General features: G+C 41.3%; 1 protein-coding gene across 1 annotated transcript in view; it reads left to right on the forward strand.

Moving 5' to 3' along the window:
- KIF16B (kinesin family member 16B) overlaps positions 1-23,008 on the forward strand; it is a 224,372-nt gene that overhangs the window by 183,332 nt on the left and 18,032 nt on the right. The gene's annotated exons all lie outside the window — the stretch shown is intronic.

Consider the following 23,008-nt stretch of genomic DNA (forward strand, 5'->3'; position numbering starts at 1 on the left):
TAGGTGCAGAGAGTGCTGTCCTTCATGTCTTGGAACTGGCGCCTCTTTGAAGAGGCAGAGGAGTCGTTCCCCATCAAGTGCACCAAAGAAAAGGGTCATATAAGACTGATCAAAGCTTCCCCAGGTCCTGTCAGGATTCATCTCCCTTCCCCCAGAAAAAGCATGGTTTGGCACACAGTGAATGCTGGTGCATGGGATGGAGTAGGTCCTGTCAGCCTCTCCCCAGCACCATGCAGGATGGTCAGACACCCTGTACCATTGACTCTGGTTCCATCCCTTCGGCGTCCATAGAGACTGGTACCAACAAGGTGAACACCAGCACTAGCTGCTTCCATGCCAATGGCATATCAGGCAGCTGCAGGTCTCCTCTGCCTTTCTGTCCTGACCTCTCCCTTGGTCCAGGACTTTGATAGGACTGTGTCCATTGTCGCCCTGTTGACTGGCTGGTCTGCTGAACCTATGAGTCTGTTGGCACAGCACCCCAGTCCATGCTCAGTGGAAATGGAGCCGGTGCTGGCTCAGCACAAGGTACCTTCTCAGCACTGGGAACTTCAGTACACCTTTTGCCAGTGCCGCCAGTGTTGCTATGGCAGCAGTCACTGCCTTCCACTTCAGCACTGTCAATTACTTCGGTACCGAAGCTGATTTTGGTGTCAGCACCACTCCTAGCACCAGAAGTGATGGAAGCATACTAGGTACCAGCAGTACTGTTTCTACTGTCGTCTACAACTCTTTTGTCATTTGAAGTTCTGGATGAGTTGCTTTCACCCTGAGGGCTGGCCCTACCACTATCCCTCAAAGCCCGCGACTGCTTGGTGTCTGAGTCAAGTTCTTCCTCTTTCTGCTCACCATCACCTGTGCAAGGGCCATTCATGGAAAACTATGGTTACCAGGATTGGCGCTCGTCTCGTGGTCAGGAAGGAGGCCCCTGGCCTGGCTCCTAGTGGCCACCAATGCCCTGTCCATACCAGGGGCCTCCATGGAATCTATGGCACGCTCCTTGGTCACGTAAGTCCAGTTCCTCATCCCACTCGAGGCTGAGATCGCTGGCCAGGTCTGTGGTGGTGACCTGGTTGATCTGGATTCACCTCAGATCCAGGTATTGATGAGGCTTGCCCTCATGGAGTCTCTGGAGTTGTCTCATATGGATCAGTCAGCCCAGGATCAGGTTATGGCTTGGACACACTTCATTGCCTTATCTTCATCCCTGGATTATTCTGCAATGCCATGCTCTTCCACCCCTTAGGTACTAGAGGATTTCAAGATGTACCAGGACCTGTTGCAGCGTGTGGTTGCCTCCTTGGGTATTCAAGCAGAGTTCCTGCAGGAGAACACCCACCAGTTAGCGGATATCCTGCAACCATCTATCCCTGTGAGAGTCACTCTCCCTTTTAATGATGTGCTCCTTGAATCTGCTAAGGTCCTCTGGAGCACACTGGCTTCAGTACCATCTGCAGCTGAGCACATGGAAAACTGCTGCTTCATTCCTGTGCAGGGATTTGAAGGCTTTTATTCCCATCTGGCCCCAAACTCCTTGGTAGTAACCATGGTGAATAATAATAGGTTTAAGACCACTCCCAAGGAGAAGGACTACGTCCATATCTGCAGACCAGCTACCCGAGGCCTTGAGGGAGGAATTTCAGGCATTTGTCACCAAAGGCTGCTTGGTGGCTAAGACACCTTTGCGGTCCACATTGGATGTCATGGAAACTTCAGCCAGAGTGTTGAACTCTGTGATGTCCATGAGGAGGTCTTCTTGACTGCAGAATTCGGGTATTGCCCCTGATGTCCTGCAGGTCACTGAGGATTTGCCCTTCCATGGGCTGATGCTGTTCTCTGATAAAATGGACAAGACTCTAGGACTACCCCTCGGTCCTTGAGGGTGTATACACTGGTGGTGCAAAGATGCCACTATGACATTCAACAGCAGCTTTACTATTATCTGCAGCACACATTTCGGCAGCCTTTCCCTCCCCTGAGACAGTGGGAATACCCCCAGAAAGGGGCATAGATCCCACAGAAGGAAACAGTTGGGTTTGGCGTTCAGACAATTCACAAGGTCTCCCTCGCCCCCGATCCCCAATCACCCCTTTTGACTCCTTGATTCAGGGCAGTGTTCTACTCGTCTCTTTCTTCCCTTTGTCCCCTTTGGGGACAAGCTGGCCCACTTTCATAATGCTTGGGGCTTGATCACCATTGACAGCTCGGTCCGAAGCACCATCGGATCGGGCTATGCCATCCAGTTCCTTTCCATTCCTACTCCCCATCCTCCCTCCCCATCTGTCTTCACGGATCCTTTTCAGGTTTACTCTTTGCTGGTGCTGGGAGTGGTGAAGGAAGTGCTGCCGGATCACCAGAATCAGGGTTTCTATTCTTAGTACTTTCTGGAGCCCAAATCCAAAGGAGGGGTAAGACCTATTCTGAACGTTCATGGCCTCAACAAATATATCAGGTATATGAGGTTCTATGGTTACCCTTGTGACATTTCCCTCTGCAATCTGGACTGGTATATCACTGTGTCAACCCAATAACTCACTCCTAGAGCCTGTCTTGCACTTGCCCTGTTGTGTGAACCACCCACTCCTGGGTGAGTTCACTCACAACCGCCTGCAAGTAAGCGGCTCCCTACTTTAGAGAGTGAGTGAGTGCTTTTGGCCAGCCACTCATGATATTCTGCAATAGAATGACCCCTCAGCCGCTATCCCCAGTCCCAGATGCAACCCTAGGAAGCGCCGTCTTAGAGTTCAATGCTTTCTTATTGGACTCTGCAAGTTCATAGGTTAGTCAATTTATCAGTGAAATTGATATGCACCAGTTCTATCACTCTAAGTGAAGTCTCTGTACACACTCAAACCACAAGCACTGTTTTAGATAAAACAAACAACTAGATTTTAAGTGATTATAAGAGAATAATATGAGTCAGATTTGATCAGGAAAAAATAAAAAGGCAAACTGCATTCTAAACTAAACTTAACACTTCAGTAGCCGTACAGTCTTTGATGGTTCTTACCACAGGCTGGTTGGTAGGCCCCCAACCAAGCTCCCCCTCTGTGGGCAGTTTGTCTTGATATTGTCTTGTAGGTGGATTGCAAGAGAGCACTCCAGAGACAAAAACGCCTCTGCCTTTAATATGTTTCCTCATCACGCCCTGGGCTCAGGTGATCAGCCATGTCTGGCATGATTTCCTCCACTTGAGTCAAATGAGTGTCGCCTTATCAGATGCTTAGGCCAGTCCATTTTTCCTGTATGCTTGCTCAGCAAGGTCTGAACTCTCACTCTGCTTTGTGTTTGTCTGGATCTATTTAAGCCAAGTGAGACACATTTAGGAATATTACATAGCAGAGTTTCATAACTACGCATGCGACATTGCAAGAAGCATACTATCATAATAATATTCAATATGTCATGAGCATTTAAAAAACACCTTATATGACATACTTTGCATTAAACAATACACAGCTACACTATAAGGGTGAACATGAATGATACACAAATCACACCAGAAGGGTGTACATGGGGTACAGTGTGTCACAACCCTATCGACTGTCCTCTCCATGTTGTCTCAGAATGACTGGTTTGCTGCTCTGGACTTTTAGGACTCCTGCTTGTGTGGAGAACCGTCCTCAGTTCCTTCTCTACCATGAAATCCTGCAAGATGAAACTCTGAGCAGAGGGGAAGGGTGGATAGTGGAGCACACATAGGAATACACATTCTCAAAAAATTCCAGTTACTGCCCAAGGTTAATAATGTCTCCTTCTTTGAATAGCATTTCTATAAATGCTGCACTTCAGGTGACTCCTGAACAGTATCTCCAGAAGGAGGAGGGAGCTTTGTAAACATATCTAAGACTGATGACAGAACTGCACTGTCAACAATGGCACCTGAGATGGCAGCGAATATCAAAGCATAGTGTTTGGAAAAAGGATGTCCCTAAGACAAAGTTGAAGTTCTGCAAATTTCTGCAACTGGAACGTTTTTCAACAGCACAGAAGTAGAGTGGATTAAACCTCTGGACGGAGGTTGAACGTTAGCAGCCTCATAAGCAAGAGATATTACACCCTGAAATCCACCTTGAAAGTCTTTAGTCTGAAACTGTAGATCCTTTGGATCTGTCTACAAATGAAACAAATAGTCTGGGAGACTTTCTAAATCATTTAGTTCTGTCCAGACAGAAGCCTAAGAAACAGTTACTTTCTCTATCTGTGGTTCTTCGAGATGTGATGCAGCTGTATATTCTACTTAGGTGTGTACATACATAGCACACTGGAGCCAGAGAATTTTGCCTAGTGGTACCTATAGAAAGGCGCCTCGTGGCTGTAGCCCCTCCCTTGGCTATGTGAGGCAGTGCCACCCCGACCCTGCTCAGATCCTTCATACCAAATGCTCATGAGATGAGATACTGATGCAGAAGGGACAGAGGATGGGCAGTGGAATATACTTCTGCATCACATATCGAACAACAACAGTTGCTCAAGAGCAAAACAGATGACATTTCCTGTTTGTCCCTTGTAACAAATGGGTCGATCGTCGGAATGCCCCACGTTTCGAAGATAGTCTGGAAGTATGCTTGCCTTCAGAGGCCACTTGTGACTCTCCAAAAAATTCCTTATGAGATGGTCCGATTCTCAGTCTCAGGTGAGAGCTTGGCTACTGGAGTGATATTCTCCGTGATGCAGAGCTGCCACAAACTGATACCTCTTGGCAGAACATCCTGGGGTGTGGTCCTCTTTGCTTGTTCACATAATACATCATAGTGGTATTATCGGTAAACATGTGAACCACTAAACCCCTGATATAAACCTGAAAAGCATGACGTGCATTGTGAATGGCCTGAAGCACTAGCACATTGATATACAGAGAGGACTCTGGCTGTTGAATGTCTATAGGTGCTGGGGGTGGGTAGTCCAGACTACAATCCAATGAGTTGGACCCACATTTCCTTTCTGTCTGGTGTAGACACTTGGGTCGGTTGTTTTTTTAGATTGCCTTCTATCAGGAAAAGTGTATGTATCAGTTATCTTTAAGAAAGCTATTGTAAGACTTCTGCTCAATAAATCAATTTTTCTTCTTGACAATCTTTCTATCTTGTATCTAATGTTTTTGAAGTTTGTGGCAAAGTATTTCTGGAGATCTCAGATTTAATTTATTTCAGTCAATAAAATTTCAAGGTTGGATATGGGAAAGAAACTGTTTTGGTGGTATTGGTTAGTGTTCTGGAGATGGACAGTGAAGTTTTTGGATTGCTTTACTGATTTTGATACCATTATTCATGAAGTATTGTTGACAGATTTGCAGGCATGGAAGGAGCTTACTTTGCGGGCTCCATTTCCTTCTTTGAGAGTGGTCTGAAGTTTAGTTTTAGGCAATGGATCTTCTGTCCAAGGACTTTTTCATGCAGGATGTCACATGGTTCCACTTTCTTCAGTGTGAATATTGGCTTTTTGGGAGGGCTAATGAGGAAATATGTAAAATGTTGTCAGTATACTGACAATATCCAACTCTCCATTTTATCTAATCCAGCTAGTGGTGTCAAATAAATGATTCATGATGTAAATAAGATTAGGAGGAGGGCTAGTTGGCAGAAGTTGTGTCCAGAAAAGACTAAGGTAATGCCACCGAGAGAAGCAAAAAAGAGTTGGTGAAAAATATATCTGGTCCCCTGATTGAGGGCATGTGTCCACCCTTTTTACACAGGTTCACAATTTGCTACATTTTTGACTGCTCCTGGATACTGAGGTAATATGCAGACTTTTCTTTTGTAAGATGTGGACTTCATTGCTGTCATCTTTATCTTTGTCTCCTCAAGACTAGATGACTCTGTTGTGCTCTGCATGGAACTACATGTTGAGAGCCTCCAAAAGCTGAAGTTCGTGCAGAATGCAGTTGACCCCTTATTGAGCAGTGCATAATGTCACACTCGTGCTCTAGTCTGTGGTGTATGCCTATTAGCCTCCAAATGGAATTTCAGGTATTGGTTTTAATACATAATTCCCTAAATAGTTAGAGACCAGGTTCTCTGAGAGTGTGTGTGTGTGTCACACACACACATCCCATATCATTTTGATACTACCAAAGTTGCACTCAGCAAGGTGCTTGAGTCAGGATTTCCATTATTTCAAAGGAAGAAATCTGCCAACAGTGTGTTATCTGTGACAGATATTCTCCAGTACTTGTTGCCACTCTTCGTCTGCCACAGCACAGATTTGTTAACCACCCAGGCAGGCTGCAAAGCTCATTCTTGTCTAGGTTGCTTAGGGAGGGTTGATGGACAGGAAGATGTTCATGTACATGGTATTGACTGTATTATGGGCACATAGAATTGTGGCTTTGCATGGGAAGTTTACTTATGTATTTTGGGATGTTTTGCCTTGGTGTATTATACAGTGTCATTATTGTAAAATGCTCTAGAGCTAAGTAGGAAGAATTTCAAGAAGTCTACGGCTATGAGAGAGCTTACAGCAGCGCAGCTGCACCGATGCAACCACGCCTCTATAAGTGCTCTAGTGTAGCAGCTCTAAACTGATGGGAGAGGGCTCCCCTGTTGTCTTAATTAATGCTCCCACCAATAAGCAGCAGCAGCTATGCTGGCAGGAGATGCTCTCTTGCTGACTTAGCACCGTCCACACTGGCTCTTAGGTTGGTGTAATTTATGTCACTGGGGAGGCAGCTTATTCATACCCCTGAGTGACATCAGTTATACTGATATAAGTGGTAGTGTAGACATAGCCTTAATGTGACAATTGCTTTCAGTTGCATTTGTATGTCTGAGCTTTCTGTGTTGGCAATATCTTGCTGGAAAGTGGTGTTGTTTGAGACGTGGAGAGAGAGCCCAATGTATCATGATTCTAAGTTATAATGTTGTGTTTTAAGAAGCAAAAGCTTAATTCCTTTCCAACATTCTGGGAACTTTTAAAGATTTGGTAGAAGAAAACACAGACTACAGAGGTAATGAACAGTTAATGTAGAGTGTTAGCAGGCAGAATGCTAGCACCAGAATCCTTAGCTGACCAAAGATTAGCTATATGTAATAAACTTGTCATCTATCTATCTTATATTGGAAAGTCTCAAGTTGTTTAACTAAATTGTTATCATCTTGTCTACAGAGAAATCTGTCTGATAAGCAGATGTTCTTGAAGCAATAAAATAGCTTTGTGACCATTGGTGTTTTTACAATTAAAACACATTCCCAGGAAAGCGTATTAGCTCCTTAAAGGAAGAGATTGTTGCAACTTGAACCAAAATATTTGCTTTATTAATTGTAACCTCTCTCCAAAGCACTACAAACTCTTATTCATGTGAGTAATCTTATTGAAGTTGTTGGAAGATTGAGGCCTAATAGTGTAATAGGCAACTTTTTTTTGGTCTCTTGACTGTCTCTTACAGGTATGGAAAACACCAACCTTCAGAGGTTAATCGAGGGCCAATTTTATTCTAATTAACAAAACTTTTTCAGTTCTCCTGGAACTCACTATTCTGTTAATACAGTGACACATTTGTGACTATTAAAGTGCACCTACTCCATTACATGTAAGCTAAAAGAGCAACTGGTTTACCTTTTTGTTAATGAGATGTAATGGGAGAGGTGCACTCCAATCTATTCACAAAATGTCTGTCTTTCCTTACTATCCTTTCAGAAGCTCTTCTGTATTCTCTTGAAAGTGGGGGAAAGAATCTAGGTAAACTTTTATTGACCTTAGGTCATGTTTGTGAGATGCTTAGCTATAACAGCAGTGAGTGTGGTATAGATGGATATCTGGCCAGAAGGAACAGCCCCAACCCCAAGAGAGGTGGCCATGCAGAAAGGAAAGGTAGAGGTTGGAAAAGCCTATATGTTTTGTCCCACAAATAATGTAGGAGTGCAAAAGAGAATAAGGGGGCAACATCTACTGTTGAAATAGACAGTTGAGAGGATAGGGAGATGATAGTCTTTACAGTGTAGAGCCTAGCATGCCTACAATAGTTAGTAATCAATATCTTATTTTGTATTTAAATACATTTTAATTTTGCCTTTGCTCTGATCAAATGAATATCAAGTTCAGTGCTATAACACTAATGCCCTGATTCAACCAAGAACACAATTAAGTCCCAATGGGACTTCAGCACATGCATCAAGTTAAGCAAATGCTAAATTTTGTTGAATAGGGATAGACTTACACATGTTTAACTTTAAGCAATGCTTTGTTGAATCAAGTCTTAAGTTCAGTACAAACAAATTTTTAAAAAATGTAGGCAGAGTACAATTACGTGGTTATCTAAGAAAGAAATAGAAATAGACAGTTGAGAGGATAGGGAGAACCCTGATGGGGCTCCTCCCCTGCACCCTCAATATTGCTGGCTTCTCCTGCCACTAGGGGGCTCTGTCTGGCCTCGCTTGTAACTCAGTGGGTGGGCGGGCTGGGGCCTAATAAAATGAGAAGGAAAAAAAAATGTTGGGGAAGTCAGATGGTCCTAAAGTACAGACATTCCTTTCTGCACCTCAACACCCCTCACCCTATATGCTGCCTGCTTGACTGTATGGAAAGCTCACTTGTCCCATCCCAAACGATTTAGAAGATTAGCTCCCTGCCCCACTGCATCAAATGACAGAGAGCTCCTGAGGTGTGGGGGGAGGGGAGAAGACAGACACAACTGCTCCACTTCGTCTTCTGACCATGATGTGACATCACCCTTAGCACAGAATGTCTTGTCAGGTGCCTTATGCGAAGCTGTTAAACAGTCTCTGTTGGCCAGGGATCTATCACCACCAGATTCTTAGAAATGGTGGCTGTTTTTTATTAGAGTAGCCTCTATACTTAAATAAATATATTCTAGCCAGATTTGGACAATCATAGTTTTTGGATGCCTCTTTCACTGTGTATTAGAAAAAAAATTTCCTCTTCTGATCAAAACTCCCATGTCCCTTATTCCATTTAGATTAACTGATTCTCTTGCGAATGTTAGTTCATCCACGGTGAGAGGAACTTTTGTCATGAACTTTCAGATTTGGTCTGTGGGGAACAGCATAGCATTTCCTTCTTTAAATGAAAAAAGGGTAGCTAAGGAAGAAGACTAATTTCTTAGGAGCTCTGGAGCTGAGACCACAATTTGTTTGTAAATTGGAGAATATTTAGTTTTGCATCAACAGTGAGATTTCACTTTCAGACCCCAAAAAATCAGACTGCTTTAAAAATCAGAAGATTTTAAAAAAGAAATCTTGAGTTTTTTCTTTGCCTTTAGGTTTTTGAACTTGTAGACTGCATTTGGATCACACTTCCAAAGTTGTCTCTGAAAACATGAAGCCTATAACCTTATTTTATCCATCTATCCTCCATAAAATAAAATAAAATATAAAAGGTGGATATTCTCATATATATTCATTTGACTGTAGGATCTGAGCTTTAAGAAACATATTAAATATAGCAAGACTCACAATAAAGCAGAACGTCACCAACACTGATGTCCTCTGTTCCCCACAGCTGCTTGCTCCCCTTTGGCTCCAAATTCCTTCTGTCGCAACTGTGTCCCTGAGAGTCCATCTTTTCATAATATAGCTGTTTGGCTAGGAGATCTTCTTATCTTTTGAGTTTCACTTTTGCATTGTCAGATGAGAGTTGATGGTTTGTGGAAATAAGTTGTATGAAGTCTTATAATGGGTATTTAATCCTGTGTTTAAGCAGCCAGTTTTATAATCTGTTTAAAGGTTAAACATAAATTAAAATGTATGTGTAGGCTATCTAAATTTAAAACACTGTTTTTAAAAAATAAATAGTTTTTATCTTATAGCTTCTTTAATTTGAATGTTTCCTTTTTTACCATTCTAAGCAATGCATAAAGGTGTTTTATTTCTCTCTATAATCATAAAGGTATTTTATTTCTCTCAATAATCAGCCTAGTTTATCCTGAAGAGTTGCTGCTTCAACTCAACAACTCAAACTTAGAGAAATACTGCTTATTTGTTTGCAGATATATTTCTCTGTGACAGCAGTTCTTTAAGGCCCTGAGATCTGCCATTATTTTTGAGTAGTCAGAAATGCATGTCTGTTCAGCAGAAATAATTATTCCGGTCCTTTGTTGAGTTTTCATTATTAGCATGTCTCAAAGGCAAGGGTGACTGAAATTTACAGCATTAGTTGGTCACACAAGAGAAGGAAGTTTCATAAATGCTGCCAGATGTCATTAGATGTGCTTGTATGCAACAGGCAAATCATTTCTGCATGAACTGTTAAAACTGCTACAGAGAATTCTTTGCTCTGAACTTAAGTCAGGCACATTAGTCAAATGGCAATACACTGTGTAAGCGTAGAGCTTCAGGGGCCTGATCAGACTATCAGTTTCAGTGAAGTCACAACTCCAATTGAATACACAACTCAGACTGATCAGGACCTGGTAGCATACCTGGAATGGGGATATTATTAATTTAAACCTGAATCATTACCATACTAGGAAAAAACATACAGAGGACAGGAATTTCCCCAAGGCTTCAACTGGAACAGTGGTTCTCAACCAGGGGTATGTATACCCCTGCGGGTACACAGAGGTCTTCCAGGGGGTACATCGACTTATCTAGATATTTGCTTAGTTTTACAACGGGCTACATAAAAAGCGCTAGCAAAGTCATACAAACTAAAATTTCATACAGACAATTATTTGTTTATAATGTTCTATATACTATATCAGCAGTTCTCAAACAGTGGGTGAGTTCATTTTAATGGGGTCATCAGGGTTAGAGTTTGACTTGCTGGGGCCTATGGCAGAAAGCCCAAGCCCTGCCATACAAGCCTGACGTTGAAGGCTGAGTTTTTAAGTGAGGTGAAACTTGAGGTACGCAAGAAAAATCAGACTCCTGAAAGGGGTATAGTAGTCTGGAAAGGTTGAGAATCACTGCACTAGAACATACTCTCAGGGAGTTGGGGTTTGCCTTCTACCACAATCTTGATGACTAAATATTGGGTTCAGTTCCCAAAATATGCAGATTTTGTGAAATTCATCAATTTTTGCCTTTTTTCTTAAGAAAAAAACAAAAAAGCAATACCATGCTTAAGAAACTACATACAAAGAAGTTAAAAGAATGTTACTGAGGTTGCAAAGTCAAGCACTAGAAAGTTAGGAGATGCCAGATTCATGGTTACTGTTTAATTCTTTTGAGTGTGCATTTTGATAGTCTTTAATTACATGACTATGTGCTATTTTTTCACCAGGCCCCATGCCTCATCCTGTACACAGAAAAGCGAAGGGTGAAAAGCGAGGTTGCACTGGCCTCTGTAGATTGTGGTATTCCCTAACTTTAGTGTGCTTGATTTTGCAGCCTAAATAACATTCTTTAAACATAGGGGTTTGTGTGTACGTAGCTAACTTTTAAATATATTGTCAGCCAGTTTCCTAGTGAGAGAAAGTATGTTGCCCCACCCCTGACTAACTGCCTCTTCAAGCAGGGTTCTGGGCTGGAGTACATTACAATGCTATCCTAAGCTCCTTTTGTACAATCTACATCCAGAACTCCGGGGGTTTTCAGTCACTACATGTGCAATATATTGACTGAAAGAAGAGAGAAGAGACAAATAGTGGCCCTTAGTTGAGAGCTCAAATGTACCCAGATAATATTTTATATTTATATTTGTAAAAATTCTGTGCCTGTATTAATTCCCCTTTTTTCTGTAAGCTATTAAAAATCCGGTCAAAATTGCATAACTTTTATAGAACCATATCGGATTTGCATGAATTTCTAAATAACATATCACTCATTTTTTTAGTATTATGTTTTTAAATGCTACCATACTACTTGTAACAAATGAAATGGTGATATATTTCTGTTAAATACTACGTCACTCATCGTTTGTGACAGCACCTATGTTATTACTGTACCTGGCTACTCTAAAAATTGCTTTTAGGGACAGAAAGATGGCTCTCTAACCCAGGCAAACTTTTTCTGTTGCATTTAATTTGTTTTCTTAATAGCAGCGGACAGACTGAATGATGCAATAGACACTGGTGTCTGGACCTGTGCTAGACACCATAGGGCAAAAGAAGGAAGGAGTTTTTAACCCAAAAGACAAGAGGTTAAGGCATATCCTGGATCTTGCAAGCCTCATTTCAATCATGCCTCTTCTGGAGGAAGGTTCTGTACCCTGCAGAGACCAGGCAATACATCCAAAGCGCCATGTTTATCAAATTACTGTCTGTCCATCCCAACAAGCGTCTTTTAGAGGTCATCATTGGCATGTATATTTATGGTGTTTCTGGCTGTCATAGCTGTATGTTTACAGAAGATTTGAGTACATGGCTTTCCCTAGTTCAATGACTAGCTGATCAATCAAGGATAGTTCTTTGGAAGGAATCAAATCAGTTTGTGTCAGCACCATGGCAATAATAGCCTTAATTCTGTACTACTAAAAGTTACCAGTGTTTTTTCCCCAGAGACACCTGGAGTACCCACTAGCCCTGCTAGACAATGCATTTCTCAGACTTCTTCCTCCAAAACAGGATGCACAAAAATTACGGATATTACATAAAGGATTTTCCATAGCCAACCAATTTCAGCAAGGACAACATTGCAAATATTGATATTTGTGACTACAAAAGTATTAGTGGTATCCCTGGCATATCTCTGCATAAGACAACATCAGTGAATTTTGAGACCTGGTTAGTCATGGCTATAAACTATGCACTGCAGTTAAGTAAAACAGTAGTGCTCTTGCTAGTTGATGAATAATCTGCTATTTGGAAAGGACTGCCAGATTCCTCTGTTAAAAATTGTAGTAACCACAGTGTCCTGCCTGCTGTAGGAAGCCCACCAACTTTCTCTTTCTGAACAGCATATCCTTGGAGCTTTGGAGTCTGCAAATATGGGGATCTTTTGCAGCAAACATTGCTGAAGAAGAGAGAATTACCTGAAAATGTCGTTCTGTAAAGAAAACTGTAATAGGTCTCCAGTCACCCACCCAAACCACCTCAATTGTGTTATTTTTTTCAAAATTTCATAACTGTCCACCACTCGCTGGCCCTGGCGGGGGGGGGGAATTCGGCGGTGGCGGGGTTCTGTGGGGGGGGGGGGGGGCACTGCCCCCCTCCCCGAAACCGTGCCGCCGCCGAATTCCCCCCCCCGCCAGGGCCACCATCAGGCCCTTGGCAGAAAAAAGGTTCCCCACCCCTGAACTAGGGAGTGAATATTGAAGTGAGATTGTGCTGAATTTTTGTACTAAAATATTACTGTTAGGGAAGGTCATGAAGCATTCACCGTATATTCCTATTAGATATTTCTGTAACTGCCTTCTTTCTTCGTGGTTGCAGGTAAGTAGTTTCTGATAATATAACAGAGGGAGCCCCCACAAAAGCAGAAAAAGGAAAGGTTTTCTTTTGAAACTAATAGATTATCACTCCACCTATGCTAGCTTCTCCCTCTCCGGCATATATCCTTCCCCCTTTTCATCAGCAAAAAGATCCAGACTGAAGAACTTCAGGGAATGTGCCTGTCAAGGCAACTTTGATGCAGTCATAATGCTAAGTGTCTGAACAGGGTCACACTCTGAGTGAAAATGGCCAAGGAAGCCTGCTCAACCACCCAAAAAGGTTACCTGTAGTCCCTCTCTTCACCTGCTAGTTGCCATTCAGGCTGCCTTCCTTCTTCCTTCTCACTTTTTCCGCTATTGAATCTCTTAGCCCTGCTGTGGCTTTCAGTATAGCGCAGATGGGCAGACAGTGGAAGAGAGCAGGGAGAGGTTAGCACCAGCTGCTTCAAAACCTCTTATTTCCTGGCTCTGAGGATATCAAACCCCCATTAAGTGATTAATGATGGAAGTGTATGTGTGAGAGAGAGAAACATGATGACCAAGTTGGGGGGAGAGAGCATGGTTTAGACAAATCAGGGCAGATGACACCAAACCAAAATTGAGATGAGCTGATTAGTGGTGAAGAGAATTAGGTGTTCAAATAGAGACAATGGTAGAGAAAAATGGATATTAGGAATGAAAGAGAGGAAAGGAGGAGAGAAACACAAAGTGAAATAGGAGAAGATTAGTTGTGTGACAGGTACAGAATTGGGATTCAGGAGATGTGAGTTCTATTCCCAGCTCTACCATAGGCTTCCTTTGAGACCTTGTGGTAGTTAGTCACATAGTCCTACATTTTCAAGTGTCCGTTCGTTTGGGATGTTTCAGTTTTTGCGTGCCCCATTTACGGTTCTGTTGTCAATCATTAAGAAATTCTGAGTACCTGCAACTCCGAAAATAGTTAAAAGTTGCTGTGGCTCCTCAGCATCACTGAAGAAATAGGTCTTTGTGTCAACAAGTTTAATATCCAAAAATAGAAGCACCAAAAATAAATGTATGCTTGAAAATGTTGACCTTAATTTCTATCTCCCCTCTGGGGACAGTACTTACCTACCTAACAAATAGGTAAAAGGGATTGTAGAATCCTCAGATGGAAGGTGTTACAAGTACAATGTAATTTCAAAAAAAACCCACAACATTTCACTTTCTCACATCTGTGTGAATGTCACTCAAGCTATACATATTTTGCCTGGACTATAATGTCTGAAAGTGTTTCTAAATTCCATTAATTTGTATAGATTAAGTGGAATTTATACAGTTAGTATTTGTTCAAGTGACTTTTCATGTTTCACTTCTGATTAAGATTTTTCTTTGGATAATTCTATAAAATAGTATTTCTGCTGTTCACTAAGTTTTACTTTTTATCTCTTTGCCTGTGAAAGTCTTGTAAAAGCATAGGCCATAGCTGTTTTGTCCTCAAACAAGTTATTGGTGCAGTCTTCCTAAAAAAGATGGAAGGAAGAGATGGCTTCCTACCTTACTGTCAAATTCCCGAAAATTCAGTGCAACTTCTTATTTAAGAACATAGCTTTTGTCCAGTTTTTATACTCTGAGAATCTTAGTATCTTTTGAGAAGATAAGGCTTGACTTATTTTGTTTAAACTTCAAAAACTAAAAGTAGGACAAAGTTTTCTTTCATTACCAACTAGAAAGCTTAGTCAGGTGCATGCTGCCTCATCAGCTGCAGAATCTAACCACTTTCTTCTCTCTGATTTTTCTCAACTCTGACATATAAATCAGGTGCAAAGGATCAAAAGTCAGACACACCCTTGGAAAAATGAGAAAATGAAATTGAGTTGTAAAAGTAACATGAGAGGTAAAAGACTACTTTTACATTTAAAAGTTAGTATTTTGTTAATTTCCTTTTTTCATATATGGATATCAAAAAAGAATTTGGACTGAAAAATCAGAGATGACTGTCTCCTTCCTATTTTTCCTCTCCTCTTTAAAAAAACCAAAAAAACAACTTTGGGTCCTCCCCCCTCTGCTCCCCCGAGCGGTACTCTAGGCACTAAAATATAGACTTTATCCTTCAGGTATAATGAGATGTTTCAAATCCTGTAGATATTTGCTCAGTGTAGGAAAATGGTATATTTTTTATGTCTAGGCAGCATAATAATTTCACAGTTCAGAAGTGACATACATATATGACTATTATGTGGTATTATATTTTAGTTCACTCTGTATTGAAATATCATCTGTAAAATACCTTTCTAGCTTTGTTTAAAGACATGCTATTAAGCTATCCCATAAATACCTGAAATGTGAACTAACTTAAGTACAATAGGACCTTATCCAACTCCACTGGAGTCAGTGAAAAGCCTCCCACTGAAGTTAATGGGAGTTGGAAGAGACCCTTCAGAGGCTGACAACTTTACCCTCAAGGCCCTGATCCTGCAGTGAGATCTACACTGTGCCCAGGCAGAGTCCAGTTGCAGCATTCAGGTCCTCAGTTTTTATTCTGCCATCTTCCAGAGTGAAAATCTCCAGATCTGCAACTCTTTCTTGTAGCTGAATGCTACAACAATGTGCAATTTGGCTTTAAATGAGTTGGTTTTAGTAAATAACTTGTTGGCTATTTGCTACTATCAAAACAAGTGGATCTTGAGCCCAATGAGTTATTGTGTGCCTATAAGATGAAATGTGTGATTAAAGAAAGCAAACACCTCTATAACACTGTTCTGCGTGGTGGAATTAAATAAATGACTATAGTGTAGTTACATTGGAGAGCCTGTGGACTCCAGCATAAATATCAAAGCACAACAGTAATCCATCCATGTTTACAATTTACTAGACTAATAATACTTTGTATTTACAAAGCATCTTCTATTTAAGGATCAAAGCATCTTCTATTTAAGGATCTTTATAAACATTGTCAAATGAATCTTTTCAAACACCCTTGTACAGTAAATAAGTATCATTTTACAGATGAGGAAACTGTGGTACAAAGAAACAAATGACTTTCTCAAAGTAACACAAGATATCTATGACAGGTCCAGGCATAAAACATAGGCTTTATTTACTGCAATATTATGAGTAAGTTACAAATGACTTTGTGCTTCTCCATAAGCCTCCCCCAGTCCTAACAGCAATTGCTTGGTAGGACAATCAAATTCCACTTCAAAAATTTTAATATGCTTGTCACAGGGTTCACTCACCACTCATCACTCACCTCCATGGCTTTGCCAGCTTCTTAACTCCCTCCACTCAGGAAGTGACTGCAGCCTACCTTTCTGCCTTGTGGGTGAGGCTTCTTATCATTAGTTGGTGCAGTATCCTTTCAGGTGTCCACTTGCCCCACATGTGCAACATCCCTTTGTCCTGGCCTCCAGCTTCCTGGCCCTGGTACCTCTCTTCTGTTCTTTCCCCCCTGCGGCCTCTACTGATTTCTTCCCATAGGAGCTTAACTAGAGCCAGCTGCTGTTCAGCCAGCTGCATCAGATAATTTTGCAGGTACTCATGTGCCTCTCACTGTCTCTGCTGGTTCGCCAGCACTTGCCTCTGTAGGATCTGGATCTGTTCCTGCTGTTTGTCAGTTGTCTTCTGCAGGGATACCAGCTCTGGTATCTGCAGCACCATCATTTCTTTTCTTCAAGTGTCTCCCCTATCATCCATCTTTCCTTTTCCCATTATATCCGAGTAAGTGCCTTATACAGACTTTCACAGTTTCTCTACTTCCCCTTGTATCAGGGATGACCATGTGCCCGCATTCTCCGCCACATGTCACGGAGCTCACTCACTGCCCAGGCACCTCCTGCTGGCCAGCTCTGCCAGCCTGCACTCTCCCTTCTGTGATTTCCTCCCCCAACATTGATCTGGGGAGCTAGAACCGTGCTTCATTGACAATAAACCTGGCCCAGTGCCTTCCTACTGAACGGAGTCTGTGGTCTCTTTAGATTGTTTGATCTAGGCCTGCTGGGCCAGCTATCTGCGCAGATCTGGCACAGCACACACGCAGCCAACAACCGACAACATTGGTGAGCCCAATGTGATCAGTTGTTAGCTACCAGTTCAGCGTCTACAGTTAAACGAGTACATGTATGCCCATTACAGTGGATCAGCTGAGTGAGCGGCAAGGGTGTGCATAAGGGTGGGCAAGCAGAGACACAGGCCTCCCCCAGTAAATGGTGGGGAAGGCAGATGCTCCTCTGGGGGACAGAGGCAAAGAGCTCCTTCGGGAGGGGGGCAGGAGCAAAGAGCTCCTCTGTGACCCCTCAGGCCGTGGTGGCAAAGGTGCACAGTTCTCCAGGGTCCCTGGGGCCCTGCGGGAACATAGAACATGCCCCTCCAGAAGCGCTGGAATTTAAATTCCTGCACATGCTCCTGGTGAGCAGTGGGACTTTCCGTTCCTCCATAGGCCGGACAAAGAGTTAAGGCAAGGTACTTCAACATTTATAAACTGAAGCAAACAATCTCGGATAAACAACTTACATATCACCTTTCATGTTTGTTACCTCCCTTTGTACCTTTCTCCTGATGTTTCAAACAAAACATCCCTCTTCACCACCTGTATTAGTACTTCACTCCTGATGTTTCAGACTAAGCATTCTCATTCATCACTTCTGTCAAGCCACCTTGTGCTAGATTGGGGTGTCCTTGTGCTGGCCTGCTGGAATGTGTTTATATAGTCAGTGTATTTTGGCAATGCTTCTGGCACTTGTGCCAAGTTCATGTACCAGACAGAGAACTTGCCGGCAAGCATCTTTTTGACAGGGCCTGACTTTTGCTGATAGCATAACTCATAGCTGACTTTGGGTCAAGCCTCAGGTCTTGCACCAGGCCCATGCTTCAGGCCCTCACTTCCTACTACTGTATCCCATGGCTGCTAGGTGAATCCGGGCCTACCCTGTATACTGGGTTTGCGCCCAGAGACCCTATAACATGTAGCCAAAGCCTATATCTCCTTAGTCCTTGCTGCAGTTTCTCTGGGCTTCTTCCTACCTTGCTGGCATCTCCCCTCTCTGGGTTTGCCAGCCTCCAACTTCCATCACTCATGGCATGACTGTAGTTTACTTCCTTGTAGCCTTTCCCTGTCTTTGCAATAGCCAGTTACCTGGCTATATTCTGTCCCTGCCTGTTCCTGCACTCCTGAGCCTACTCCTAATTAGTGACCTGCTCCCTGGCTGCTCCTCCAGGTGCACCCAGGGGAGTTAATTGGCCTGCCTGACCATCTTAACCACTTCCAGTGTAGTTTGAACACCCCAACATGCATGCTAACACACATTAAAAGAGCACTGATGTGCAATCTCCTATCTGATGTTTCCTTGGATTATTTAATTCATCATTTTCTGTGAAGTTCAGCCAGAAAAGCTCTGAGTACTTTAGTTCTTTGTGTGTCCATGTGTGTGTAACAAAATTTGTATCAGTCTCATAATATAATTAGTATGATAGAGAAATGCCTCTGCAGTCAAAATAAAAATTAGAAATCTTGCATGCCACATGTAGAAGCTTCTCCTCAGGAAATCATCCTAACTCCCTATTCCTGTCAAGCAGGGAATGTGTTTGTTAATTTCCCCTACAGAAAACAAATCAGTTAATCAGCAGCCCAAGAAAATGACAAAACATCCAAACTGTAGAAGAACTGCTGCCAAACATTTTCAACACTACTGCAGCAAGAGGAGGGGAGTCCCACAAGGACAAACCCAGACCAGTAGGAAAGTAGAATACTTCTGCTGCTGTCTTAATGTGTGGCATTGTTTTAAATCATGTTAATGAGAAAAGTTGGTCCTAAAAGCTAAGGTGTGGCTGTTTGCGGGTTCTGCTGGATAAGAGGGTGAATGAAAGGTCAATTGATTTTCAAAGAAATGATTTTATTCCCTAACAGTGTTCAGATCCAGAGGTTATATACTTTATTTTACACCTCCTTCAGCTGAAGCAGAGATCCATATGTATAATCTAGCTCCCTCAGACATCCTGTGCATTTGAGTCCATGAATAAGTGAATGCAAGTGAATTTCAGTGATGTATAAATATCAGCAGTGTGATAATCTCTAGCAAATGTAATACAATTTGCAGCTGCCTGACAGTTTCTTAAAGGCTTCACACATTGCCAGTGACAATTTCACTGTATGTATTAAAATGTTTCTTACTATTAGTAGCTCAAATATCAGTAATATTGTTAAAACTTTCTAGTTTCAGATATATTTCCTAGTTTATGTCTGTATAAACAAATGCTTTTGAACTGTCAGGATGCTGAATTGAGTGAAGTTTTCTGTTAATTGATTCTGAACCTCATATTAAACTGCACATCAGAACAGAAGCTGCTTGCACAAATTTAAGGCAAAATTTCTCATTGGCTTGGTATATTCATATACTGGGTTTGTGGGTTTTTTGGCTTTTTTTGTTATAACAGCCACAATTCTGATATGATAAGAACCACTGTGGTGTGTTTGTACATCTCATATTTAGTGGAACCTTCTGACAGTGAATGATTTTTTTCCCCCACAAAAAGGCAAAAGTTCCTCCCCTTTTTAACCTAATCAGTTGTACAAATTACTGGCAGCTGTAAGAAGACCACTACCAGTAATATATAAATATTATATATTGTACCACATAATTACAAATAATGTTTACATTTCTTCATAATTGTTACCAAATTTATTTCCACTTTTGTAATATAAAAAAAGGGTTTCTAGCCCTCATGATTGCAAAGATGACCTTCAGAATGTGAATTGGATATGAACTGATGGCTTGATATCTGCCTGAGTCTGCAGACATTTTGAAACATGAGTTCTGAGTGGTTTGAATTTCTCCCTTTTGTTTCACTGGGCTGTTAGCAATGAAGACTGACACTATTTCTGCTAAAATTATAAGCAGTGAAAGTTAATATTGATTACCTTTCAACACTAACTTTCACTACTTTTCATTGTAGATGTTACTGTTGAAAGGTAATCAATATTAACATTCACTGCCTATCATTTTAGCAGAAACACCAAGTTAATATGCATGCTTTTGTGTGTCATTGTTGGCTGTTTTGACAGATATTGAGGTGGAATGGGATAATTAATGGCTTTCAAGAATTGCTATAGTGGGGAAATACAAGTGTACACACATCCCTTCCAAATTTAACCCTTCTCCCAAAAGTGGCAGGGAGGAAATGTTGTATGTGCACCATAGTATCAAAAGTTTGCCACTTGGAAAACACATACCAAAGACATCTCCTACATCATCTTGATTGGAGGGGGGGGGGGGGAGAGCACCAGCTGCCAGCTGTTCCCTACCCAAATGCCAAAACCTCCAGCTGTCACTTACCCGAATGCCAAAACCTCCAGGTAGCTCAGACAGTGATGTTAATAGTTGTCAGTATAATGACACAAATCTGACAAGTATTTGCAACACATTTAAAATCTGGGTCAGTATAAAATAAAATAAAATGAGTTTTACATAAAAATAAAGTAATAAAACTGTTATACTGAATGGCCTGGATTAGAGGGATGGTGAATGGGGTAGGTTGATCAGTGCCGCATAATTTACTTGTGTGTTTTGCAGGATGCAAGATCCTCACGGTATATAATTTGTATTCTAAAGATAGGCTTGAGCCTCAATATACTGATCTGGATCAAGATTTTGACATACACCCTTTTCACTAATTTAAGGGTGTTCAGATTCTAGCCTTTGGAGAACCATGAAATTCTGATCTGGGTCCTCTTTCATATTGTGAGCCTCCACAACTTTCACAGTGGGTTTGTTTGGCTGAGGCCCATCTCTATTATATTTAATTCATCTCCAATATAATGAATTCTTGCTGGCCTTGTTGCAAAGATTTGTATGGCATAGTGATTCCAGGGTTATGGAATGATTAAACTGTGCGAGTCCCTAAGGTACGCTTGTCTACCTTAGCCGTGATCAAGATGATCTGAGAGAACCTAGTGGCTCAACAGAGATATTCCTTCTAAAATAGGTTCAGAAAGCTTATGTGTTGCAAAACCATTTTTAGGGTTGCTGTCCATCCCAAACTTTTGTGGAATAATCCTGCTTTTCCTGAGTCAGTCCCCTATCCAGTAAGATTACTAAATCTCAAATTAAATTTAGGTAGGGAAATCCCACCTGCATTCAGACAATACAGTATGTTTTCACTCTGCAGGACAAATTGTAAAAATGGCAGCCCTAACCTTTATATTTGTGTAAACTAATTCTATTTAAAACAGTCCTAAAACAGGCAGTGAAATATGTTTTATTAAATATTAAATGTTAAAATATTAAATATGTTTTTATTGAAAAATAAAACATCTCCAAATGGACTCTTTATTTGTCTGACCATTATATCTAGTGGTCACATAATTCAATGCTGCCTAATACAGCATAACTTCTTCAGGGGTGAGATGTTGCTGGCCACCAATATCATTATATAGATTAACGAAAAAAAGTGATTAAGACAATGACAATTAGTCCTGTGAACATAATTACTTTTATACAATATTAGGCAACATGCTGCTAATCCTCTAAGAAGGTGGAAGCAAGCAGATGAAAAGGAAATGCTGGGGGAAACTCGAATATGATTTTGAGGAAAAGAAGTTGATGTAGTAAAGAGTCTCTCCATCACTGCCCCATGGTGCACGACTTCAGATTACTCACTTGAAGATATCTAGACAGGAACTAAATGTAGCATCTCTGTAAATTATCTAAGTCAGGGTTTAACAAGAGAATAGGGTTGAAGAATTATTGTTGAAAAACTGGATATTGCTGAAGAACTCTACATTTAGTATTTATGTTCAAAGGCAAAAATAAAGCTTGTAATTTAATATACTTTGCTTCTGCCTATTGTACGCAAGCATAAACTCCTTACAGCTCTAAAATATACTTACGTGCTAGGTGACAGTTCTTCTACTTTGTTCTTTCTTGACATTCTTAGGCAGCCAGTGTGAATTTGTGTGGAAAGAAGTAATTTTTTTTAAGTACCCCACTCTGAAAAGTGACTCTAACAATTGAAATTGTGTGGTTGCATGTTTGTGTCTCAATGATTTCCCCATTTGATATGGTCAGTGATAGAGTGAAGATATTTTTCAATGCTGTCCCTGCACACCAAACCAGCTTTATGGTAAAGCTGTTTCTTTCTTCCCTTTGCACCATTACCAGAGATAAGACTTTATGGGCCAAAGTACACTTTCAATGACACTTGTGTAAACCTATTGCCTTCTATGAGTTTGAAAAGATATAACTGATTGACTGGAACTTGTTAACAATTGCATTTCATGCACGAGAAGGGAATAGAATCCTGTTCACTTTCTCTTAGCTGACTTGCTCCTGCGGTTCCTACAGGACTAAAAAGTAGTGAAGTAAACAGATACACTCCATGTAGATGTTAAAAATTTTATCTGTTGCATAGGTAACAGATATCTTTATGTAGTCACTTTTGAGACTAAAACTGTGCTGTCAGTAGTTTTCATTTTCAGAGAGATACATAGGCTTTTACCATATTCATGTGGATTCTGTTTGGACACCCTAAAGTTAGCCCAGTTATTCAGTAAAGTACCCCAATGATAGGTTGACTTGTCTTTATTCTCACCTGTGGTGACTTTTAATAACAAGCTTCCACTAACATAGGGTCACCAGAAGCCCAGCATAACTATGCTGAAAGCATAACTTCAGTAAAAGCTCTCAGATCCAGTGATGAAAACAGTATATCTATCTGTTCCAGAGGGATAGCCATGTTAGTCTGCATACAACAAAAACAACGAGAGTTCTGTGGCACTTTAAAGACTAAC

Source organism: Emydura macquarii, unplaced genomic scaffold (assembly GCF_026122565.2).
Source record: "Emydura macquarii macquarii isolate MOO-44397 ecotype Brisbane River unplaced genomic scaffold, CSIRO-AGI_Emac_v2 contig_2676, whole genome shotgun sequence".
In the NCBI taxonomy this organism is placed as follows: domain Eukaryota; kingdom Metazoa; phylum Chordata; order Testudines; family Chelidae; genus Emydura; species Emydura macquarii.